At 38.6% G+C, this 27,758-nt stretch overlaps 1 long non-coding RNA gene and 1 pseudogene across 1 annotated transcript; both read left to right on the plus strand.

The window, feature by feature from the left end:
* The window catches only part of LOC133825232 (uncharacterized), a 125,330-nt pseudogene extending 109,708 nt beyond the window's left edge, over window positions 1-15,622 (plus strand).
* Window positions 15,623-17,193: 1,571 nt separating this feature from the next.
* LOC133821450 (uncharacterized) lies at window positions 17,194-18,470 on the plus strand. The gene is made up of 2 exons (XR_009887587.1): window positions 17,194-17,301; window positions 18,212-18,470. It is a non-coding gene; the product is annotated as an uncharacterized LOC133821450 (long non-coding RNA).
* The last annotated feature ends 9,288 nt before the right edge of the window (window positions 18,471-27,758 follow it).

Genomic DNA, 27,758 nt, shown 5'->3' on the forward strand with positions numbered 1-27,758 from the left:
ATATGTAACATATTTGGTGTTACAAATTCAGTTACAAATTAGCAACCTCCAAATATTACCCATTATTGTGTAGATTTGTTGTTACACAATATTGAGATGAATTTCTCGAAGCCATATGTAAAATGGTTGTTAGAGATATGATTTTAACCCGAATAATATGTTTTGGGGGTTACAAAATCAATTGGGAGTGATTTGGAACTATTTGGGAAAACATCACAATTTGGTTTGCTGAAATTGGGCAGTGGCTGCGGCCAGGAGCACTGGTGGCCGTGGCCTGGGGGACAGAGAGCCATGGCTGCGGCCAGCAATACCCGTGGCTGCGACCACAGTGTCTGACTGACTAATTTTCAGTTTTTTCCAACCTTTTTGAACGGCTCCAAAAACACAAATAACTCCCCAATCTCATTTTTAATTCCATAAACATCCAATTAATCATTGATAACATCCATGGGGGTTGGTAGAATTTTAAATTTAAAGGGCATCTCAAACTCTATAAATAGGAGCCTAATGCTTACTTGTAAGATACACCATTTTCTATCTAGAAAGCACTTGGCTAGTAAATACACCATAGAGGCTTGATAATTCCAGAGAGCTATTTCTTAGAAAGATCCCTTAGTGCTCATAGAATAGGGGGAAATAAGCTTTTGGACAAAGGTTTTGAACCTTGTTTAAGTTGGTGATCCCCACTACTCTACACTTTGGTTGTGTGAGAGTTTGTGTTTTTCATTGATTTTTCATTCTTTTGTTCTTCTTGTTCTTATTTACTTGTATTATTATTGGTTTGAGTTTGTAATCATCTTCTTTTATTTTCTATTTACATATTTATTTGTATCCTTTGTTTTAGAGTTTTAGGTCGTACAATTCTCTTCTCTCTCTTCTTTATATATTTACTTGTATTGTTGGTCATTGAGTTGTAAACTTATCTATCATTTTGTCCATTGTACTTTTTTGCATGGAGTTGTATTTTGGTTTTACCATTTCTATCGAGCAATAAAATATATTCTCTAACAATCAAAAGCTTATCCCTTTTTATTTCAATGGAAGGTGAGACCATCAAGATCATGAACCAAAACCTAGTGAGGTTGGATAGGTTTGATGGATCCAATTTCACTAGGTGGCAAGACAAGGTGAAATTCCTTTTGACAACATTCAAGATAGCCTACATCCTTGAGCCATCCTTGGCACCTCTAGCCGAGCCATCCGACAAAGACACTCCCGAGGTGGTGGAGAAAAGAAGAGAGAAGAGGAGAACCTTCTTTGTAGGGGTCATATCCTTAATGCCTATCCGATAGGCTATATGACCTCTATACCAATACCAAATTCGCGAAGGAGATTTGGGATGCCTTGGAGAGTAAGTACAAGGCCGAGGAAGAAGGTACAAGAAAGTTCTTAATTTCTCAATATTTTGAATTTTCTTTCATTGATGGGAAAACTCTTTTACCTCAAATTCATAAGTTGCAAGTGATTGTGAACAAGTTGAAAGTTCTCAAGATTGAGCTTCCCGAGGCCTTTCAAGTTGGTGCAACAGTGGCAAAATTACCACCAACTTGGAGGAGCTATAGGAAAAGAATCCTCCATAAGAATGAGGATTACACTTTGGAAGAGATCGAAAAACACATAAGAATTGAAGAGGAATCGAGAATAAGAGACAAGGGTGTGAATGAGTCTAAAGATGAGACTTCCAAGGCCAATGCGGTTTCACAAAAGCATCCCAAGGGTGACAACAACAAAAAGGGTAGTGGGAACCCTTTAGGTCCAAAGAAAGATCATGGATAGTTCAAAGACGTGAGAGGTCATTGTTTTGTTTGTGGAAAATTCGAGCACTATGCTAGAGTATGTAGGTACCGAAAGGACCCACATGAGAATGAGGTAAATGCTATAGAAAAGGAAGAAGAGATTCTAACATGATTACCATGTTTATTTGCCTTGTTGGGAAATTGTTATTTTCATGTAATGAAGCTTGTACTCTTGAAAGCTATCAATAAAATTAAAGTATTATTCTATGATAATTCTTTATTTTTCTATGAGACATTTGTGTGAGATATTAACAAAGTTTCAAAATGAGCTTTATAAAATAATAGGTAAGAGTGTGGACCTATTATTTCATAATGTGATTATTTGTTTGAGAAACTCTCACATTACATTTGTGTTCACATTTTTATTTTGTGAAATACATAAAAGAAAGAAACTAAGTGAAAGTTACTTTGAAAGAAGTATGCCTTGTTTTAGCAAGTAAATAAATCAAGATAAACATTGAGGTTTTTATCTTGATCTATTGAGAGTTTATCATGTGGCTTAGAGGACTCATGATGAACTTTGAGAATTATAAGTCTAGATTTATCTTGGAGATAAATGACTTAATAGAAATGAAGAGATTTCTATTTTATAGTGATTATCACTATGTGAGAAATATTGGGGTGATGCTCCAAAGTTAATCAATTCATTTTGTTGATAATAATTAATTAATTTGGTCATCCTATCAAATAGGTGATTTGGAATTCCACATTCGAAATCACATTGGCTATATGTGTATAGAATGGAAAAATCTAGACATGTTTAGTGTCTAAAGTTATTGCTTGGTGTCTAAAGTTATTAATTCAAGAAGGAATCACTTTAAAACATAAAGGAGAATTTTAGAAACAAATAGGTTTCTGGAATTAATATTCAAATGTTTATCTTGGATATTAAACTATAAAATAGTGGGGGTGTTGACTATGGTCAAAATCACTATTTTAAAGAGGGTAACTATTTTAATCAAACTATGGATAGCAACAAAGTTTGAATAAAATTATGAGAGTGTTTAAGAATGCATGCATGAGAAAACAAATGACTCAAATGGAATCATTTCTACATCTCAATGGATGGGACTTAGATTCCCTCAAGAGATTCACGATTGATGGTAACCTATCTTAATACTAGTAACCAAACTAGTATTAGGTTCAATACGTAATAACAAGTCAATCAAGTGAATAGTAGTAGTACTCAAATTTTGTCCCATCTGAGATATGAGTACTAGTGTGTTATCAAAATTAGGGTTAAAACTGAAAGGCTTTTTAATAGAACTCAGTCTTGAAAAGACAAATATTTTAGGGTAACAAAATACTGTAAGAGTTCTACCTATACATACCTAGGGGTGGTGCCGCCCCTCATGAGAATTGGGAGTCATTCTCAAGAAAAGTCTATGAATGGAATGTGCACATGGCCATTAATGGTGCAAAAATGAGACATTGAGGTCTCAAGTGAACATAGTAAAGGTGTGTGTGCTATCACCAGTTTGTTATCAAGGGATAGTGGTTCAATGCTTCAGCAGCCAAAATTTCAACAATCTTTGTGATAATTACAGTAAGGTAAAATTCAAGTCGAAAGACATTTTACTTTATGCACCAACGCAAGGTTTCTAGACAGAGTGGTTATTTAATCAAGTGGGGGAATTTTATATTTTAATATAATGTTTGATTGATTAAATAAGTGTTACAATAGATAACTATTTAATCTAGTGGGGGAATGTTATATTATTTATAATATAATGTAATATTATATTATTTTATTATATAATGTTTTAGATTAAATAAATGTAACAAAGAGTGTCACATATTGTAACATATAATAGAGAGTTACAATATTTAGATATATGTGAATATCCAAATATGTAACAAATTTGGTGTTACAAATTTATAACTTCCAAATATTGCCCATTATTGTGTAGATTTGTTGTTACACAATATTGAGACGAATTTCTTAAAGCCATATGTAAAATGGCTGTTAGAGATATGATTTTAACCCCAATAATGTGTTTTGGGGGTTACAAAATCAATTGGGAGTGATTTGGAACCGTTTGGAAAAACAACACAATTTGGTGTGCTGAAATTGGGCAGTGGTCGCGGCCTGGGGGACAGAGAGCCACGGTCGCGGCCAGCAATGCCCGTGGCCACGGCCACAGTGTTTGACTGACCAATTTTCAGTTTTTTCCAACCTTTTTGAACGGATCAAAAAACAAAAATAACTCCCAATTCTCATTTTTAATTCCATAAACATCCAATTAGTCATTGGTAACAACCATGGGGGTTGGTGGAATTTGAAATTCAAAGGGTATCTCAAACTCTATAAATAGGAGTCTAATGTTCACTTGTAAGATACACCATTTTCTATCCACAAAGCACTTGGCTAGAAAATGCACCATAGAGGCCTGATAATTCTAGAGAGCTGTTTTCTAGAGAGATCCCTTAGTGCTTAGAGAATAGGGGGAAATAAGCTTTTGGACAAAGGTTTTGAACCTTGTTCAAGTTGGTGATCCCCACTACTCTACACTTTGGTTGTTTGAGAGTTTGTGTTTTTGATTGATTTTTCATTCTTTTGTTCTTCTTGTTCTAATTTACTTGTATTATTATTGTTTTGAGTTTGTAATCCTCTTCTTCAATTTTCTATTTACATATATATTTGTATCCTTTGTTTTCGAGTTTTAGTTCTTACAATTCTCTTCTTTCTCTTATTTCTATATTTACTTGTATTGTTGGTCATTGAGGTTTAAACTTATTTATCTATCATCTTGTCCATTGTACTTTTTTTTTCATAGATTTGTATTTTGGTTTTACTATTTCTATCAAGTAATAAAATATATTCTCTAACAATAACCACTTCCCGTACAAAGTGACAAACTCCACATACTTCCACGATGATTGTCTTGTAATATGGACATGCCATAGTATGGACACATGGTCACTCATAACTACAAAACCTTAGCATGCAAAGCAAACAATTGCATCCATAGCAATTCATAAACATAATTTCATTAATAAGCAATATTCATATTACTGGAAAGCATACCAAAAACTCATACATATCACGAAAACAAATAGTTACCACATAACCTAAGCTACTCTTGGTACAAAACTTACTTACCTTGAATCCTTAGGTTTGTACTTTTGTTTATGAGTCTGATTGATGCTAGACCATATAATTCCAACAGGATGTAATTCTTGGTTTAAATATAAATATATATATTCATGTTATGTCTTAAGAGAAAATATTTTAAAGGACAACTTAATCCCAAAATCCTATTCTCGACACTTAGCGTAAACACGAGCCCTCAGGGTAAAATGACCGAAATGCCCCTCTCAAAAACCTGCATTATACTGAGAAAAATATTATTCCCAATAATAATTTATTCTTAATTTATGTCTAAAATTTCAAGTCTAAGCTCCAATTATATCTCAAGTTATGGATTCCCAAGCTCCTGGACCAATTCCCGAGCCCTAACATAAATCGAGCCCCAATAATAAATATCACCTTTACTTAATCATTAGATTATTTTCTAGTCCTTGAAAATACTTTCTAAATCTTCGAATCCTAAACCTAAACCTCAAATATCATTTCCTGAGCCCCGAGCATAGTTCCTAAGTCTCGAGTTTAAATCCCGAGCCCTAAGCTCCTTTTGTATATCATACTTAGTCTTAAACATTGTCTAACCTTTAAAAATATTATCCTGAGCATTAATTACTAAATTCTGAGCCTAAACTAATTCTCAAGCCTTGTCATTCACATGAGCCACATGCATGGCCCATGCATAGCTCGACCATGTGCTAAACTAAGGCTCACTCAAGCCTTCCATGTCCAAGGTCCTTCTCATCATCATCATCGTCGTCAGAACCACCACCACCATCACTTCAGTGGTGGCTCCCTCCATAACCGCCACTAAGGTGGCCTCTAACCTTCTTGGCCATGCACCAAAGCCCAAAGGATGGTGCTGAACCTTTAACTGTAATGCCCCAAATTTCCTAATAAGGTTTAGGACCTTGATTAGGAGGCCGGGAGGGCCATAATTGATTTATTATGTCATTAAATGGTTATATGCATGTTTATGAGAATTATATTATAATATGATGTTAAATGCATGCATGTGGGTCCACATTTGTTTACAGGGGTATTTTGGTAATTTGGCCATTGAGGGCATAATTGTGTATTTTGGTGCATGTTGTGATTAATTAATATAGCCACATTATAAGGTGGATTGATTCAAGCTATTCGGCATGAGACGATCATGGAATGCAAGTTTTCGGTCTAGTCATAACGGGATTAATTTCGGGGCTCGGGGTGAGTCTCGGGGTAATTTGGTGATTAGAACGTTGCTGGAAATTAAAGGGTAACGGGATATGAATTATTGGCATTTGAGAATATTGAGAATGACGGGAATTTGAGGGTGTTAATTATAATTAACGAGATAGGCGGGAATGGACGATTTTACCCTTGAGAGTCTTTAGAAGCCTTTATTTGACCTAGGGGAAAAATAGTCTTTTCACCCCTAAGATTTATATAAACTCAAGGCTGTGGAAATCTTCAGACCAAAACAGAGCATCACCATCCTCATCCTTCTCCCTCACCCGTACACCATTTCTCCTATTTCTTCCTTTTGATTTTTGAAAGCCAATTTGAAGGAATAAGCTAGGAAATCAAGGTTTGAGCTTAGGAACTTGATTTAGTCATTGAAGGGGATTCAAAATCAAGCTTGAGGTAAGGAAATTCAGCCATGAAAGTCTTGTTATACCCTGTTTTTCTTTTAAGTTTTCACATTGTGATTTCTTGGTGGATAGTTGAAATTAATGGAAGTTTGGTTGGTGTTTAACTTGGGTTTTGATGAGGGTGAGTTGTAGATGAAGTATAGGGGTTGAATTGGGTGTTAGGTTGATGTTTGGGATTGGTTTGAAGGATTGGTTTCAAGGAAAACACAGGGGAGAAAAATCTGGTTCTTGCTGTTTTGCGTAATGAGTCGCGGCCCACACTGGTTGATGGGGAAGGGCCGCCTCTGTCTGAGGGGCGAGCCGTGGCGCGGCTAGGGAGGGCCGCGACCCATAGAGGCATTTTGGCCAGAAATGAGTTTTTAGCTTGGGGATTCAAGCCTTAGGCCTCGGGATCGATCCTACTACCCGGTTTAGTAGGATTCGATGTCTCGGAGGCTAGGTTTTGGTTTGGGAACCTTTGTCTTCATTTTCATTAATGAACCCTATATTTTGGTTATGACTAGGTCATCGCTAAAGGACTAAAAGTTGATCGTTCTCAAGGGTTGTTCTTTTAATCATTCTAGCTCGAATCTGAGGTAAGAAAACTGCACCCTGTGTATATGTGACATGCACCGTTATTATTGATGCATGTTGGATTATTAAATGTGGCATGCATGATTATTGTTGAGGCATGTCAAGTGGTTAAATATGATGTATATGATGCACGAGAAACATGTGATTTGGACATGCTTTGCATACTGAGTATGAAATTGTTAAGAGCTTGAGCCTCTGTGTTTATGCATGATCCTGATGGTGCTAGTATTTGTTAAGTAATCATGCTGAATGCCTTTATTTGGATATTTGACATATGATATATGTTTGGTGGCATGGCTTACTTGTGTATGGCACTGACTTATTAGTCAGAATCGGCAATGGTGTCAGATCCATCTGTCAAGCTGTGATTTACTAGTCAAGTTCACAATGGGTTGAACACTGGTCGTGTTTTACTGACCTAAGAGTCAGAAATGGCATATCGTCATGAATGCCGAGCCAAATGAAGATTAGATCTAATCGATATCAGCATTGAATGACTCATATGGGGTATTAATGCTGGACCGACCTGAAGGTCGATGAAAATTATAAGCGCTTTCCTAGTCTAAGATTGGTTACTAGAGCCAGGGCCTAAGGCCTAGGTGACTACTTGTCACATGGCTAGGAGGGTATGGGACCTCCGAGATGGACTTATTAGTCATCTAATCGAGATGGACTTATCAGTCATCTGACCAAGATTCACTTATCAGTCATCTGATCGGGATAGACTTATCAGTCATCTGACCGAGATGGACTTATCAGTCATCTATCTTTTATTCAGGGCTATTAGCCCGATATGGTTACCGGAACCACCATTGTTAAATCACTTATCTAATTGAGACTGACTTGATAGTCATCCATTCAGGAGGGTAGGATTCTTTATCCTGGATACCCATTGCTACGTGGTTTTTCTTGCCTGCTTGGCTAGGGATATATCTGCTAGGCGTGTGCCTTATATTTCGATGACATGTTATAACTGTTCATGAGCATATTAAGTTTTCTTGCTGGGCTTCGGCTCACGGGTGCTATGTGGTGCAGGTAAAGGCAAAAGAAAGTTAGACCATCCATGAGTTGGAGAGCTTAGGTGATGATGTGTACATATGTAGCTGCTCGTCCACCACGGCTGAGGTTTGAAGAGGAACTAGGGTTAAACCCTGTTTTGCCGCATAGAACAGCCTGTTGTAAATATTTTCTTGTAGTAGACTCTGGAATTATAATTTTGGGATCCCAACATATATATTAAACGTTCTAATGAAACTTTACATCTTAACCAAAATTTTTAATCCCTAAACCGCTAATCATACTTAGTTACACGATTTTGACCAAATGTCTCAATTAGCGAGTTTAGCATTGTTTACAAGGCACACCGTAACGGTCCCTGGAGTTTTGGGCGTTACATTAACCCAATCTTACACACTTACACACGAGCACTTTTGGGTGTTCCTCACCCCACCCATGGCCTCCCATCACCACCGCCAGCCTCCATGGCTCCATTAATGCCGGCAGGGTTGTAGTAAAATGGTAACCTCCCACCATTTGTAATAACAACCCCATAAGGCTCATAAACTTGTATGTATAAACCTCTAGACAAAATTCTTATCATATTTCAACACTCTAAACCATAGAAACTCATATTGTAAATCACTGAAATTCAAAGACCAATACTTGTTATGGTTGGTTCCCTAAAAGCATGTAATAAGACATTTTTGTTTGGAATTAAATAAAAGTACATTTTCTTTATAATTGAATGTTTGAATTATTGTTGAATAATTATAAATATCAGAAAATTCCATATTCATTAATGAGAGTATGATCTTGTATGAGTACGAGAGATTTAAGATAATAGATAATGAATAAAATTATCAGCAACATATAAATGTATGGATCTTTAATCAATAGTTTCTAGTAAGGTTTCCTAAGCATTTTTTGATAATGCATGTGATATCTAGATCCAGATTGCTGATGTGGATAGACATCTTAATAAAGACACTTTATATAATTAGATTATATATTACTAAGCCGATGTGAATTAATTTCTTTATAAACATACCGATTGACATAAATATTTAATTCATATAAAAAAGATGATCATATGTAGATCAGTCTGAATCCTGAGCAGTCATGAACTCCTACTCATGTCTATTGGATCTTTTCATTCACTCGTTAATGTCTCTTAGTATAATGAGACTAGTGACTTTTATTTTCAAGATTCAATAGTATGAATGGTTGGGAATGTGATCTTACAAGAATGGAATACAAGCTTTCCTAATGAATCAAATATAGGTTCTCTTAAGGGTTAATTCTGGAACTGAATAGTTATTGAGTTCAAATTTAAAATATAATTATAAATTAATTGTTCACAAGTGAATTAATGGTATTTAAGAAACAAGAGGTATTTATGAAAGGTTCAGGAAGCAGCAACCTCCAGTATTTGAGGGCAGTGCAGATCCTGCTAAAGCTGAGCAATGGATGAGTATGATTACCATCATCCTTGACTTCATGAGGGTGACTGGTAATGAGAGGGTGGCCTGTGCCACACATATGTTTTAGGAGGATTCCCAAATTTGGTGGGAGGTTATATCCCAGACGAAACTTCAATTCCTTGAGTTGGGAAGATTTTCAGACTCTGTTCAATGAGAAGTACTATAATGATGCCATCAGGGCTGCAAAAGCTGAAGAGTTTATCAGGTTACTTTAAGGATGTTTATTAGAGATTGAGTATGCCCTAAAGTTTGATAGGTTGGCAAAGTTTTCCATGGAGCTGGTGCCCATTGATGGGACCAGAAGGGAGAGGTTTTTCTAGGGACTACAACCTAGATTAGCCCGGGACGTTCATATTACCATTGTGGTAGGAGTTACTACTTATGCACAGGTGGTGGAGAAGGCACTCACAGCTGAGAGTGCAGAGAACAAGACCTGGAGACACAGTGTAGCCAGAAAAGAGTTTAGGAGGACATGTTCTCTATTTGTGGGTTCTGATAGGGGTGGAGGCCCCAATGATCAGAAGAGGAAGGTTCCTAACATCTTCCAAGCTCCAGGTCTTGATAGGAGACCCCGTGGTATTGCAATTGGTCGTCAGGGTGGCAGTGAGGCCTGGAAGACTTATCCAAAATGCCTTAGGTGCAAGCGGTGCCAATTGGGGGAGTGTAGGGAAAAGGCCTGCTTCTTATGTGGAGCAGTGGGCCATTTCAAGAAAGATTTCCCTAAAGCAAGAAAGGAAGAACCTAGGAAAACAAACAGCTCGGCCTCAGCTTGAGTGTTCGCATTGACACAAGTAGAGCCTGAGGCTTCACCCTCAATAGTACAGTTCAGCTTCTTAGTGCTGGAACCCCTTATAATGTTTTGATTGATTCTGGTGCTACACATTATTTTGTTGCTAGTGGAATTATTGATAGAGTGTGTAGACCATGCGAATATTATGCTGTGGGGTTTGGGACTTTACTACCCACTAGGGAGTTAGTGGTATCCAGGAGATAGGTAAGATCTTTGCCAGTGACAGTTGAGGGCAGAGAATTGTCAGTGGATTTGATAGAGTTAGTTATGACTAACTTTGACATGATCTTGGGTATGGACTGGTTAGTGAAGTATGGGGCAACCATAGATTGCAGAAGGAAGATGGTCACCTTTAAGCCTAAAGGTGAGGATCCTTTTGTGTTTGTTGGCACTGTGCATGGACCCCGCATACCTATGAATTCTGTTTTAAGGGCAAGAGATCTATTGCAAGGAGGTTGCATAGGATTCTTAGCCAGTGTGGTTGACACCACCCAGGTCATGCCAGTGAGACCAGAAGAGACCAGATTAGTCTATGAATTCCTAGATGTGTTTGCAGAAGATTTACCATGGTTGCCACCACATAGAGAGATTGAGTTCATGATAGAACTGGCACCAGGGATGGAGCCAGTATGTAGAGCACCTTACAGAATGGCCCCAGCTGAGTTAAAAGAATTGAAAGTACAGTTGCAAGAGCTGTTGGATTTGGGTTTTATCGGACCTAGTTTCTCACCTTAGGGTGCACTAGTTTTGTTTATGAAGAAGAACCATGGTTCTCTGAGGATGTGTATTGATTACAGAGAACTGAATAAGTTAACAATCAAGAACAAGTATCCTCTACCAAGGATAGATGATCTGTTTGATCAGTTGCAAGGTAAAAGGGTATTTTCAAAGATAGACCTTCGTTCTGGTTATCATCAGTTGAGGGTCAAGGAGAGAGACATACCAAAGAATGCTTTTTGTACTAGATATGGGCATTATGAGTTCCTAGTCATGTCTTTTGGATTGACTAATGCCCCAGCTACTTTTATGGATTTGATGAACATAGTGTTCGAGGATTATTTGGACCAGTTTGTGATCGTCTTCATCGATGATATCCTGGTTTATTCTTAGTCATAGTCAGAACATGAGCAACACTTGAGATTGGTTCTACAGAGACAGAGGGAACACAGATTGTTTGCAAAGTTCAAGAAATGTGAGTTCTGGTTATCTCAGGTATCTTTTCTTGGGTATATTGTTAGTAAGGAGGGGATTAAGGTAGATCCACCCAAGGTTGAGGCAGTCAGAGATTGGCCAAGGCCAAAGAATGCTTCTAAGGTTAGATGTTTCCTTGGATTGGCAGGTTATTACAGACATTTTGTGGAAGGGTTCTCTAAGATTGCTACTTCATTGACTGAGCTGACATGTAAGAATCAAAAGATTGCGTGGTCAGACAGGTGTGAGAACAACTTCTAGGAACTGAAGCAGAGGTTGATTACAGCTCCGATTCTGAGTCTTCCAATGAGAATTTTGTGATTTACTGTGATGCCTCACATCAAGGTTTGGGTTGTGTCCTGATGCAGTCAGGCAAAATGGTTTCTTATGCTTCACGTCAGCTGAAGGAATATGAACATAGATATCCTAGTCATGATTTAGAGTTGGTGGCTGTGGTCTTTGCGTTGAAGGTATGGAGGCATTACCTTTATGGGGAGAAGTGTGAGATTGGTACTGACCACAATAGCGTGAAGTACTTCTTCAAGCAGAAAGATTTGAACATGCGACAAAGGCGTTGACTGGAGTTAGTAAAAGATTATGATTGTGAGATTTTGTACCATCAAGGAAAAGCCAACGTGGTAGTTGATGCTTCAAGCCAGAAGGGTCTGTGGCAGATTTATAGTGCGAGGTTGATAGCTAATGAGTTAGCAGATGATATGACCAGAGCTGGTATAGAGTTGTTGGTGGGCCAGTTGGCCAATATTACGCTACAATCTACATTATTGGAAAGAATCAAGGAGGGTCAGTTGGGTGATCCACAACTGATCAAGATCAAAGAGGATGCTTTAGCTGGAGTGTCCAGAGATTATACAATGTCTGATTTGGGCTTGTTGAGATACAAGGGTCGGATATGTGTTCCGTTAGACACTGCTTTGAGGCGAGAAATTCTGGATGAATCTTATACCACTACACCAAATGCCTCTTTCCACAACACAAGAAGATAAGACTATTTAAAAAGTACTATAGTAAGGATGTCCAAAACCAAATGAAAAAAAGGCGGCACTTTAGGAGCTCCCGCTATATTGAAATAGGCATTTTGGTTTGACTATAATATAGTCTTTATCTACCTTTTTCACATGTAAAATAAAATAAAATATAAAATAAAGAAGAAAAAACCCTTTCTCCCACCCGATCCTTATACTTTCCTTTCTCCCTCTCTCTATCGCATTTTTCTGCTAGGCCCAAACAACAACGGCTGGGGCTTGGGGAATGGTGGTCGACGGCGGCAAGGGGGTCAGGGTCGGGCTGTTCGGCGGCAGGGGGCTCGGGGCTGGGCTCGACAGCAACGACTGGTGGCTCGAGGGCTGGGCTCGACAGCGGGTGGGGGGGTCTCGGGTCTGGGCTCGACGGCACAGGGGCTGGGCAGGACTTGGCTGCCATATTTTGGTGAAGGTGAGTTATTTTGGCTTAATTTTGGCATTTGAGTCATTTGACCTTAGTCATTTAGGTTGTCTTTGCAATTAACCTTAGTGTTCTATTTTTCCATACTAAAGTCGTCCATGTTAAATTCTTCACTCTCTATTTTCTAATTTGTATTTATATATGGCCTCACTCTCTTTTTGCTAATTTGCAGGAGCATCGGTGGGGTTCGACCGTGGCAGAGCTCAGCATAGCCGAAGGGCTCAACGAAGGTAAGCAGGCTCTTCTTGATATGCTAAAAAAGGCTGAGAGGGAGAGGAAAATGGAGCTTCAAGTGTTGTTGGAGCATAGAGCTGTAACAAATTTTCCTCATCGCAACCACATTCAGGTCTGTTGCTAGAAGTTCATTTCTACAAGAATAAGTAGATCATCATTACATCTAATATTGTAACTGTTGTCTAATATTATATATATGTATAATATTTTGGTGAAAGTGTTTATATTTTTGCATTGATAGACATTAGGGTGTGATCATTCAAAGATTTGAAGTTGTTGAGCCCGAAAAATTTGGGAGAGAGATATTTAGCTGTGGATTCTGGGTAATACCAAATTAACAAGTTAACTCATGCCTGTAAAACTACAGATTAGAACATTTTTAGGAAGTACCAGATGTAAAATAAAATAAAAATGCTAGTGCCTAGATTGATGAAGTAATTTCCCCTCAAAAAAGAAAAAAAGAAAAAAGGCCTTTGTAAGTTGTAACCCACGTGGGGTAGGTTTAGTTGGCAAGTCCACAGTGTTCTATGGTTCCATTTCTTATGGGGCTACTTAAAATTTGCTGTACCTTTTTTTCTCCGAAAGATTGTGGGATTCAGCAAGAAGATCTAATAATGAGGAGAAATTATTTTTTGATAGTTTGTGGCCCCCTTAAAAAACATGCTTGAGTTCATCTCAGTTACAATTAGTTAATAAAATTGACACCCTTAAATTGTGTTACTGTTATTTATCATTTTTTTTGCTGATATGATAATTGTGTGGTTGAGCTGTGCTTAAATCTTGAATTCAATATTTACTTCGAGGTGTTGTTAAAAGTTTTCTAGTGTTGCTAATGATTTAATTCTTTACTTTTATTTTCTCAGTCATTACTAAGAGGTTGGTTCTTGCATAATGGAAGTATGGTTGAGAATGAGAGGCCCTCTTCTGTGGCTGAAAGTGAATTAGGCTTATTGAGGCAAAGGCATACAGTCTCCAGTCTGAGGTATTTTCTAATTCAGAGCTCAATAACTTTATTTTTATTCTTTTTTCTTGAATAAATATATAGTATAAGATATGAATGGTTTTTGCTAAAACATTTTGGATCCTTTTCTTTCAATTAGGGAAGGGTTCTCTAGACTGGATAATTCTGTTTGTGCTCAAGCAAGCAGCAGTCTTTCTGATACATCTAACGAGGATAATATTTCAAATCGAAATGGAGAACCTCAAGAAATTAACTTATATGAAGTCAGAGATGATATTTGCGAACAATCAGAACTTAATTATGAAGCGAGTGAAGATCAAGAACATGACAGCCATGGAATATTGGATGGTCAGAGTGAGTTTGGAGGCAATGCTGTTGAAGATATAGACTCACGGGAATCAAATGCTCATATTATAGAAGGATGGCAGGAACAAGTGCCAGATAATGTGGTAAGACAGTGGCAATGGTATGGAAAAAATTTGGCTAGGTCTTCTGCATTAATCTTTGTAGATGTGTGATTTATTTATTTATTTTTGTGGATTCTTTTTCTTCATTTTCAGGAGAAGAGTATCTAATCTACTTCACAGTGGCTTTCGCGAGAGTCTTGACCAGTTGATACAATCATATGTGGAAAGGCAAAGCCATGTCGCTGTAGACTGGGAGCAGGATGGTTCATCACCATCACCTGCGTGTGTCGAGCAAGATCTAGATCAAGCAATTCCAAATCAGAGTGAGGTTCAGGAGGATGATATTGTTAGACCACCTTCTGTTGCTCCACCCTCACACCCAATTCCTGCTCCTCCCCCAATGTGGGACCAGAGGCCACACCGTGATACGTGGACACAGCATGACATGCATCAACGATTTGGAATTGTATGTGTATGTCTCTTCGACACTTCTTGGATTTTGGTTCTTTTACATATGATGTTTATGTTGCTAATATTTTTTTCCTATATAGGAGTGGGAAATCATCAATGACATGAGGATTGACATGGCTAGACTACAACAGAGGATGAATAACTTGCAAAGAATGATGGAAACTTGCATGGACATGCAACTTGAGTTGCAGCGCTCAATAAGGCAAGAAGTGTCTGTTGCCCTGAATAGGCCAGCTTGTTCACAAGGTACACCAACAAATTTAGATCGAGTTTTGCTTATAATTAATTTGGAAATAAGATTTTTTTCCATTAAGATTAACATATAATTTGAAAGGACCATAATCATATAAATCGTTCGCAGCTGCTCCAGCAGAGTTGTGTGAGGGTGAGGGTGAGGGTGGTTTGGCCGAGGATGACACCAAGTGGGATCATGTTAGAAAAGGAATGTGCTGTATATGTTCTAATACCAATATTGACTCTTTACTGTACTGGTTGGTAGAGATCTCATATTTTTTTTTGTTGATAATTATATAGCTTGTTCTAATCAAAGGCTATAATGGATTTAATTTAATTTCTATTTGTATTTTCCAGAGTTTGTCTAGATATGTTGTTTAAATTATTTTCTATTTTTTCTTTCTTATTTTGTTTCTGGTACTAAGATGTGATTAGTTTCCTCTGCTTATAAGGTTTTTCTAATGTTGTTCTGCATTTGTTTGGACCCAAGCATGTGCTTTGTAGTAGGTTAGCTTAAATAGGCTTCATCTGCTTTTATGCTTTCTCTTGATTTTTGAAAGTTAATGTATGTAAAGCAAGTAGTGTATTGTCTAAGTTCTATGCTTCTGTGTTGCTGAAAGTTGTATGCTTCTTATTAGGGCACTTCTCTATCATATATCAAATAAGGTGTTCCTCCTATCCATTACAAGTCCTTATTCGCATCCAGTATTTCAAAACAAAATAAATTTTATTTAGCATAATGATCTCTTCCTGCTTGCTTCAGCCATCTCACATGTTGAACAGAGAGAAGTAGATACCTTACACTTCATGTAAATAGCCCCTTGGCTGCAAGTATTACATTCTCAAAATAGCCCCTTGATATTATTATTACTTGACTTGGTTAGGCCATGCCCTTTTAATATAAATATCTTGGTATATTTGTTGTTTTCAAATATCTGACTATATAGTTTCCTGAGTATATTTTTGGATTTGACATTTGATCTTGTTTGTGATTATGTTTTATGGGTTTGAGATTATTTTAGTTCCAGTTTTTTTTATCCTATTTTTGGATTTAAACTTTCAGTGTGCTGAGGTTGTTTTGGTTCTGTATTTGATTTTCTTGTGACTAATTTTTGTGTATGAGTAAAGGTTACATTAGATCTTTGACTTTTTTGTGTATAAGTTTTCTGTGTTGAGTTCATGCAAAAAAATTTCAAATTTCACAGCTACAACTATTCTGTGAAAAAGTGATTGTTTGTTAATCAAAATATCCAAAATGTATTGTTATGCTCAATATTTTTGTTTTCGAAACAGAGGTTTAACTAGTGGCTGAAATATACTTTATATGATAAAAATATTGCCAAGGAAGCCTAGATTTAAGATGCTTGTAAGTTGAAAGTGCTAGTTTTTCTTCAAACAAAACAAAGCTCTAATATATCTTAGCATCTTGAATGTGGCTTTGGCTGACCTCTAGCTTTGGGCTCTTGTTTTGCTTGTTTCTTAGTTTTAGCTCTCGGACTTGGAAATTGTGATAATCAAGCCGTGACCCAATTATTGTTTAAATCCTTTGATGCTTTCCTCATATTAATCTATATTCTATTTGTGGTGATATTCCTTATGTTTGGAGGCCTTTGAGCTTTGACTACATTTAAGTTTGCCACTAAAATACTCTAGGGAAGCTATATATTTTTAATTGGCTATTCTTACTGCCTTCTGCAGCAATACCTGCTAGGCTATGTGTTTTGCTTTAATGGGCATTTGCAGCTCATTTCATGCTCAAGAAACTGCTGTGAGTAGGCAATTGGAGAGTCGAGTGTGGTAAATACTGTTCTTTTCCTGTGTACTGTGTTATGTTTGTTTCTTTCCATGTTAATGCTCTTGTCTCTTATCATTTGCCCAGGGTTGTTGAGATCATCTGCACTTTGGTCAGGAAATTATCTCTTAATCCTAATAGTGCTGCTATAATGGCCATGGGTGTCAACATCTTGGCAAAGAGATTGAAATGGTAAGCTAATCCATATTGCATTTTTTTTTTATACTTTTGGGTATAAACTTATATATGGCTCTTTCCACCAGCACGTTTCTTATGAGAAGATTTTGTATTCTTCTCTGTATCTATTTGTATAATTGTGTAATGACCTCTATCGTTATGCTTTTTTTTTTCTTTCTTTTTCAACTGTCCTTTGTTTATTGATATTAATTTTATTCTTCACTTTATGCCATCTGAAATTTGTACTTATTTTGTTAATTTAGTTGTGCATTGCTTACATTTATACCATTTTGGTAAATATGCAGGAAGGATGCTTTCTCTTCAATCTTGTGATATTTGTGATTGTAGAGTTATTTTGACTGGATTTGGGTAGTATTCGGTGCTTTGCTTCTGTTGTGTTATTATTGTGATTGTTTCTTTTTTAAAGATCACATGAATGTTTTTGTTCATCCTGGTTTTTTCTTCACCCTGTTGAGGACATTTGTTTGTTTCCTTTTTGATTGTAGTTCCCATAGTATCTTTTATTTGATAATTTCTCTAGTCCAATAACCAATATCATGAACCTTAATATTGCTGTCTTATTGGGTGTTCAGTGTATTATTATGCAGGATTCAATATTAATTTGTTACTGGATGTTCCTTGCTAGTTTTATTTTCATGTTATCTTATCATGTCTTCATATCTATATGGTCAATTTCTTGATGCATATGTCCAAACTTAATCTAATATGTTGAAAAAATGATTTCTTTAAGTTCTTACTTGATTATGAGATTGGATTCATAGTTGAGTTGCTCATTTTAGTTTGAAACTTTATGAAGTTAAGAATAAGTTTTATACAACAATGCTTATGGTTTAAGACAATTAAAAAAAAAACTGCACTCTATATGTTTTATATATTTCTCTAAAATGGCTGGATCCTTTTTCAGATTGGGGTTCTTGATTGAGTTTCTATCCCATGCTGCCATTGTTGGGTTCATGGGAGGAGCTGCCATTACAATTGCCCTTCAGCAGCTCAAAGGATTGCTTGGCATAAGAAAGAATTTCACAAAGAAGACTGATATTGTCTCTGTTTTGCACTCAGTGTTTAATTCAACCCACCATGTTGTAATATGATTTCTTAAGCCTAGACTAGTAGACTAAATATTGTAATTACATATGAGTAATTAATAAAATCTATTTATGTTACCTTATTTGGCTTCAACTTTCATATTTGTTTTTCTAGTTTTGTGTAAGTAAAAAAAGATTATGTTTCTCTAAGCTAATATAACACATGTGTTATACTAAAGTGTAGTATAACACAAATAATGTGTTATACTAAAGTGTAGTATAACACAAAAAAAGTGTTATACTAAAGTATAGTATAACACAAAAAAAGTGTTATACTAAAGTGTAGTATAACACAAAAAAAGTGTTATACTAAAGTGTAGTATAACACAAATTTATAAGTATTGAAATGTGTTATATAATCGACTATAAATAACATAATTAAACACTTATCTATTTATTAAAATAACACAGAAATTGTGTTATCGTTGACAGTATAATAACACATATGTATAACAATGATAAAGTGTTATGTAAAGTACCCAGACCTACGATAACATAGTCGGTTTTAACACATCAAAAAGTGTTATGGTATGTTTTGATAACACATTTTTGGTGTTATTAAAAGCATTTTTTCTTGTAGTGTACTACTCCTTATTCTTTGCATCCAGGCACCACGACGAAGTATCAGGATGTGAGATCGCTGTGTTGGTGGCTTGGGATGAAAAGGGATGTAGTGGAATATGTGGCTAAGTGCTTGACATGTCAACAGGTCAAGACTGAACATCAGAGGCTGACAGGGTTATTGCAGCCTCTAGACATCCTAGAGTGGAAATGGGAGGACATCACAATGGATTTCGTGGTGGGGTTACCCAGGATTGTTGGTCAACATGATTCTATTTGGGTAATAGTGGATCGCTATACCAAGTCAACTCACATTTTACCAGTGAGGACTACATATACAGTTAACCAGTATGCAAATCTCTATGTGAGAGAGATCATGCGCCTCCATGGAGCACCGAGGTCGATCGTGTCAGATTGGGACCCCACTTTTACTTCTATGTTATGGGGGAGTTTACAGAAGACCATGGGGACATAGTTGAAGTTCAATACTGCTTATCATCCTCATACAGATGGACAATCTGAGAGGACGATCCAAATATTAGAGGACATGCTGCGAGCATGTGTGCTGGACTTTGGTGGATCCTGGAGTAAGTATCTACATTTGATAGAGCTTTCCTACAACAACAGTTATCAGTCTACCATTGGGGTTGCACCTTTTGAGATGTTGTGTGGTAGGAAGTGCAGATCTCCCATTCTTTGGGATGAGACAGGGGAAAGGAGATACTTGGGTTCTAAGGTAGTTCAGAGAACCAGTGAGGCCATTGAGAAGATTAGAGCTCGGATGCTTGCTTTTCAGAGTAGACAGAAAAGTTATGCAGATCCCAAGCACAGGAATGTGGAGTTCCAAGTGGGAGACTATGTCTTCCTTAGAGTCTCGCCATGGAAAGGGGTTAAAAGATTTGGGAAGAAAGGCAAGCTAAGGCCTAGATTTGTAGGTCCATTTGAGATCATGGAGAGGATTGGTTAGGTGGCTTACAAGTTTGCCTTACCACTGGCATTGTCAGCCGTGCATAACGTATTTCATGTTTCAGCTCTTCGGAGCTATGTATCTTATGTGACTCATGTCTTGAACTACAAAGATCTGGAGCTTGAGGCAGATCTCTCTTATGAGGAGCAACTAGTCCAGATACTTGACAGAAAGGACAAGGTCCTCAGGAATAAGATAATACCTTTGGTTAAGGTATTGTGGAGGAACAGTATAACGCCCTGGGTAGCCAAGACCGTTACACTGTGTATTTATAAAGGTGCAGGACTTGCTAATCAAGTCATTTAGTTGAAAACGTGTCACTAAAACCATTAATGAATTAGGGTTAAAAAGGTTTTGGTCACAAAAGATACATTTTATATAGCAAAACGTTTTGTACAAGGGATCCCGAAAAGAAACAATGTTTGAAAGTCAGTTTACAAAATTTCCAGAGTACAAACAACCGCTAGCCACTCTAAGGGCCAAGTAGACACTTATGGTCCTCCTGTTCCTGTCTTTTCCTCAACCGTGGTGGCCGAGCAGCTAGTCATGTACATTCTGCCTTCAGAGCTCTCCGAATCTGGGCTGATCAAGCTTACCCTTGCCTTTACCTGCACCACATAGCACCAGAGAGCCAAGGCCCAGTAAGAGAACATAACATCATAGCACAAACATTGATAATAATCATATAGTTCTTAAAGCATGTCTATACACTTAGCAGTCCATATTAATCACATAACTGATAAACATAACCATAAATCCACAAGCTAGTACTCAGATATTCAACATGTCATATTCAAAAATTAACAATGATAATCAGATCACACGATAATTAGGGTCGATACCTTTAGGTCGCACCCTCGGTTTACTCCCACTGACTCCGGTCCACTTACCGAGCTCAGTGAATATTAAGCTGTCCTCAGCTACCAGTGGCTAAGCCGCGCCTTGTCATCTAATGTAAACTCCGACACTCTTAGGCCATTGGTTTAATATTCTCATGGCATAATACCAACTTTCGTAAAGCATACAAGAATAGCGAACCCTTAGAGCAATTACAAACTCACAACCGGGTGCAGTTCTCTTACCTTTAATTTCCAAGTGTTCCAATTACAAGAGGTGCCCCTTGAGCACGATCCGTTTCCCGAGCCCTAGCTTATACCTAGTCACAACCAAGATAAGGGATTCCATTAATAATTGTATAAAGATTTCCAGATAAAGTTCTAACCTCCGGGACATCGAATTCCACCAAACACAGTAGTGGGATAGGTCCCGAGCACCCTAGGTTAGGTTCCCGCGCTTAAAATGTCCAAAAGGCCAAATATGGCCTTAAGAGTCGCGGCCAAAGCTTGCCCCCAACCAGAGGCCTAGCCTCGCCCAAAAACAGACACGGGCCGCGGCCCAACATTCCCCATGCCGCGCCCTGCCCTTCACTCCCAGCCACCATCTGTTCTAGAGGCCCGCGACACACCAAGAACTGAGTCGCGGCCCAACCCCTTCGAACGCAGAAAATTCACCATTTTTAACACTCAAACCTCACTCAAATCCACCCTAAGCCATCCTAATAACATAATTCAATTATCACAAACATTCTAACATGCTTCCAGCATCAAAACCCAACGGAAACCTAGCCTAGAAACTCATCAAAATAACATTTTAATCTTTGAAACCCACAAGCTCAAGAACACCAAAACTAGCTAGGAAAACCCAACATTCAAACACTAAACCATAAATTGAAACTTACCTTCACTAAGAACCAATCATCCAAGAAATTGCTGAGCTAACTCCCAGGTCTTTAGCCTCAATTCAACCTTAAATTCAAACCCAAGAACTCTTAGAATCCAACCATATCTATAGAATTTAGCCACCAAAGATATAACTCAGAACTTACCTCAACTCTTGATTAGATCCTTTAGCTAACCCTGAGCTATTCTCCAAAGTCCCAGCTTAAATTCTCTGAGTTCCCAACCAATTTTCTCTTAGTTCTGTGGTTTCCTTTGAGAGAGAGAGAGAGAGAAAGGAAAGAGAAGAGAGAGAAGGGTCGGTTTGGCCTTGTTCTACCACTTTCTGAGTTTTGTTTAGTCTATACTCAATTAGTTAAGTCAATCTCGAGGCTAAGGGTACCAAAACGTCCTCGAGGGAAAAATGGTAAAATTCCCCAGTATTCCCACCTAGGATTCCTAACCTCAAATATATCTCCAATTATTTATTTTCATAACCCGATAAACCAGATAACCATCTAATACCCGAAATACCCCTTGACTTTCCCCGAGCCAAGTATTAGGTCTCGTTGTGACTTTCCCGCTAACTAGTTCCCTAGGATTACCTCAGATCGCATGCTGTAGAAATATCCACATAATAATGTGGTCCTCACAATTATAGCATATAGTCACCTTTATGCCCTCAACAAGCTAAAATTTACAAATATACCCCTTCCTACATGCATACTAATACTCATAGACATACATCTCATATCCAAATAATCATATAAGCATGCATTAAATAATTTAAATCACACATAAACCAATTATGCCCTCCTAACATACTAATCAAGGCCCTTAAGCCTTATTAGTGATTTTTGGGTCGTTACAACTATCCCCTCCTACTGAGAATTTTGTCCTCGAAATTTACCTAAATAACTTGGGATACTGATCCCGCATCACCAACTCAAGCTCCCAGGTCGCTTCCTCGACCCTGCTATTCCTCCACAATACTTTAACTAGCGAAATTGTCTTATTCCGTAGAACCTTGTCCTTCCGATCTAAAATCTGAACCGGTCGTTCTTCATTAGAAAAATGTGTCTGCAATTCCATGTCTTCGTACTTCAACACATGAGTTGTATCTCAGACGTACTTCCGCAACATCGAAACATGGAATACATCATGAACTCCCGACAACGATGGTGGCAAGGTAAACTTGTAAGCCACCTGTCCAATCCTTTCTAGAATCTCGAAAGGTCCAACAAATCGAGGGCTTAACTTGCCCTTTACTCCAAATCTCCTCACCCCTTGCAGTGGTGAAACTCGCAGGAACACGTGGTACCCAACCTGGAACTCCATGTCTCTGCGCTTAGGGTCAGCGTAGCTTTTCTATCTACTCTGTTGTAATGCCACAACTCCAGGGATTGTTACAGTGCACATTGCAAACAGTTCTAAACTCGCTAATCGAGTCATTTGGCCATAAACGTGTAACTAAGCATGATTAGGGGTTTAGGGATTAAAAGTTTCGGTTAAGATATAACGTTTCACTAGAACATTTACTGTATACATTGGGTTCCCAAAAATATAATTTAAAGGTTTATTACAAGAAAATATTTACAACCAGCAGATCTAAGCGATAAAACAGGGTTTAACCCTAGTTCCTCTCCTTCAAACCTCGGCTGCGGCGGTCAAGCAGCTGCATATGTACACATCGTCACCTAAGCTCTCCAACTCAAGGATGGTCCAGCTTTCTTTTGCCTTTACCTGCACCACATAGCACCCGTGAGCCGAAGCCTAGCAAGAAAACACAATATGCTCATGAACAGTGATATCATGATATCAAATCATATTTGGCATGCCTAGCAAACATAGCTTTATTCAAGCATCCAAATAAGTTCAAACAATGCTGGGGTATCCAGGATAAGAAATCCCTCCCTTTTGATTGGATGACTATCAAGTCAATCCTAATCAGATGAGTGTTTCAACACTTGAGGTTTTGGTAAACCATACTGAGTGACCAAAAAGCAAGTCACTACAGGGATCAGCACCCAAAGCCATGCATATGGTGATCAAAATGATCATACAGAGCTTATAGCTCTGAACAGATGAGTGATTATCACTTTGAGGTTCTGTTAACCATACTGAGTGACTGACAAGCAAGTCACTATGGGGCTCGGTGCCCATAGCCATGTAACGAAACCATTACCTGGGCTTTCCTGCAATGGCTCTAATCAGATGAGTGACTGATGGGTAGTCACTAGCTTAAACAGATGAGAGACTGATGGGTAAGTCTCATGGGCTTGACACCCACAGCCATGCGACTAAATAGTCACTGTGGCTCTCAGTGACTAGCCTTTGGCTAGACAAGCGCCTATAGTATTCATCGAACTTGAGGTCGGTCCGGCATTAATGCTCTTTGAGTCATCCAATGCAGATATCGATTAGATCTAATCTTTATTGGCTTGCGTTGAACACGCTAAGGCTGTCCTGACTTATGAGTCAGCACTGTGTGACCAATGCCCAGTACCACTGCCGAACCTGACTAATGAGTCACAGCTTCACAGTTGATACTGACACCTTTGCCAATTCTGACTAATGAGTCAGTACCATGCATAAGTAAGCAATGCTACCAAACATATGCCATATGTCAAATATTCAAACGTAGGGCATTCAGCATGCTTACTTAACAGTTGCTAGCACAATTATGATCATGCACAAACATAGAGACTCATGTTCTGATCAATCTCATAGTCAATATTCATGGGATGCCCTAATCACATGTTTCTCATGCATCACATGCATCACATTTAATCATCCAACATGCCTTAATAATAACCATATGCAAATGAGCAAGATTGCTAAGCATTCAATATGCTATCAATGTTTACATTTAAGCATCCAACATGCATCAAGAATAACCATGCATGTCACATATGGGGTGCAATTTTCTTTCCTTTGGTCCAAGCACGGGTTACCAATAAACGAGCCACAAGCACGATCCCGATTCCAAGCCTCTAGTGATATCCTAGTCACAACCACAAATGGTGATCCAACGAGTTCAAGTTCTAAAACCAATCCTGAAACCAAAACCTGCCTCCAAGACATCAAACCCCACCAACCCGGGTAGTAGGAATGATCCCGAGGCCTAAAACCAAGTTCCCAAGGTCAGAACACTCAAACGGGCTCAACCCTGCTCAAAGGCTGTGGCCCTAGCACCTTGAATCACGGCCCCCAATGACTCCAGAAGCAAGGGCCGTGGCGCCCAACACCAAGCGCCGCGGCGCCCAACAAGGCAAAACTGCTCCACCTGCTTCTTCGAGCTAGGGCCGCGACCCCCAACCCAGATCCATCCCCAAACACGATTTCCAACATCCCAAAGCCTCCAAAATCATGCCTAAACATTACCAAATCATCAAATCAAGTTCCCAACCATCCCCATGATCCAAAACCCATAAAACCCAAGCTTCAAATCTAACAAAAACTCATCAAAACACAAAGTCCAATTCGAGCATAAAAACTTTAAAAACTTAATACTTGAATTACCTCCAATTGAGTTGTTACCAACTAAATCCTTCAGCTAAAAAGCTTCTAATCTTCCCTAGGATTGCTATGCCTCAATCCTTGCTTGAATCCGAGTCCTAGAACTCAAGTTATCTTCGAAAATGCGATCGGAAAACGAAAAGGAAACTTAGTGGGAGAGAGAACGTACAAAACATTCTTTTATTCTTTTAAAAGGTTACTTCAAGCTTAAGTAGCCTCAACCAAATCCTAATGCTCGGGGTCCCAAAAATAACCCCGGGGACAAAATAGTCAAAACCTCCAGAATTTCCCCCTGATCTTACTAACTCCCAATTTATCACCAAATACTAATTCCCATTACCCAATAACCCGGTAATGCTTTTATTACCCCTTGACATACTCCAAGTCAAGCTTGAATCCCGTTGTGACTTCCCCACTAGCTTACCTTTAAGGATCGTCTTGTGCTGAGTAACCCTAGCATAACCAAACAATAACAAAGCCCCACACACATTTCACATATATGCCAAATATGCCCGAAATGGCCAAAATATGAAAATCTCCCAATTACTCAAAAAATGAGTTCACATGCATATTTAATACACCTAAACATGCATATTATCATTTAATAACACAATAAATCAATTATGGCCCTCCCGGCCTCCTAATCAAGGTCCTAAACCTTATTAGGAAATTTGGGGCATTACATCTGCGAAGCAAGCATTCTGGCTCGGATCTTCTCAATAGCTTCATTTGTCTTCTGAACCATATCCGGTCCCAAATATTTCCGCTCCCCCATCTCATCCCATTTAACATCTCATATGAAGCCACTCCAATCATGGACTGATAACTGTTGTTATACGAAAACTCAATCAAGGGGAGATACTTACTCCAAGATCCCTCGAAGTCAATCACACACGCCCTAAGCATGTCCTCCAACACCTGAATCATCCTCTCAGATTGTCCATAAGTCTGAGGATGAAAGGTTGTGCTAAACTTCAACTGAGTCCCCATGGCTTTCTGCAGAGAACCCCAAAATTTGGAGGTAAAGATAGAGTCTCAATCAGACACAATAGATTTAGGAACCCCATGAAGATGAACTATCTCCCTCACATACAACTCTGCATATTGTTCCACTGTGTAAGTTGACTTCACTGGCAGGAAATGAGCTGACTTGGTGTATCTGTCCACTTTCATCCACATTGAGTCATAAAGTCCCACTGTCCTGGGTAGACCTCCCAAAAAATCCATAGTAACACCCTCCCATTTCCACTCGGGAATACCCAGAGGCTGAAGCAACCCCACTGGTCGCTGATGCTCAGCTTTCACCTGCTGACATGTCAAACACCTAGCCACATAATCCACCACATCCTTCTTCATCCCGGGCCACCAATATAATGTTCATAGATCCTGATATATCTTCGTGGTACCTAGATGAAGCGAGTACGACGTAGTGTGAGACTCATCTAATATCTCTCGCCTGATCCCTTCATCTGCTGGAACACAAATCCCCCCTGATATCGAAGCATACCAACCTCAGAAACAAAATAGTCCTTAGCTATCCCCGCTAAGAAATTCTATCTAACTTCTTGTAACTGTGCATTCACAAACTAACCCTCCTCGATCCGCTCTAGTAGAGTCGAATGTAAAGTAACATTGGCCAATCGGCCCACCACCAGCTCTATCCTTGCTCTGGCCATCTCATCAGCCAATTCTCTGGAAATCTGAACAGAACTAAATAACTACGCCGAGTCCCTCCGGCTCAATGTATCTGCCACTACGGCTCAATGCATCTGACACTACATTGGCTTTCCCTGGGTGGTAAAGAATATCACAATCATAATCCTTTACCAAATCCAACCAACGCCTCTACTTCATGTTCAAATCCTTCTTGGTGAAGAAATACTTCAGACTCTTGTGGTCAGTGTATATCTCGCACTTCTCCCCATACAGATAATGTCGCCACACCTTCAGTGCGAATACCACTAGCGCTAGTTCAAGATCATGGGTAGGATACCGTTGCTCATACTCCTTCAGCTGTCGTGATGCATAAGCTATAACTTTCTCATTCTGCATCAACACATAGCCCAAACCCATCCTTGATGCATCACAGTATACGACAAACTCTCCTTCCTCCGAAGGAAGACTCAGCACAGGTGCAGTAATAAGTCGTCGCTTTAATTCTTGGAAACTATTCTCACACTTCTCTGACCAAGCAAACTTTTGATTCTTCCGTGTCAACTCTGTCATCGAGGTAGCAATCTTCAAGAATCCCTCTACAAACCGCCTGTAATAACATGCTAACCCGAGGAAACTTCGAACCTCCGAGGCGTTCCTTGGCCTCGGCCAATCTTTCACTTCCTCCACCTTGGAGGAATCCATCTTAATCTCCTCTACGCCAACTATATGCCCAAGAAAAGTCACCTCTAGTAACCAAAACTCACAATTCTTAAACTTGGCATATAACTGATGTTCCCTTAACCTCTGCAAGACCTATCGAAGATGTTGCTCGTGCTCTGCCTCTGAACTGGAGTACACTAAGATGTTGTCGATGAAGACAATGACGGACTGATCGAAGAAATCTTTGAATACCCTATTCATTAGATCCATGAAAGCTGCCAGGGCATT

This window comes from Humulus lupulus, chromosome 3, assembly GCF_963169125.1.
Source record: "Humulus lupulus chromosome 3, drHumLupu1.1, whole genome shotgun sequence".
In the NCBI taxonomy this organism is placed as follows: domain Eukaryota; kingdom Viridiplantae; phylum Streptophyta; class Magnoliopsida; order Rosales; family Cannabaceae; genus Humulus; species Humulus lupulus.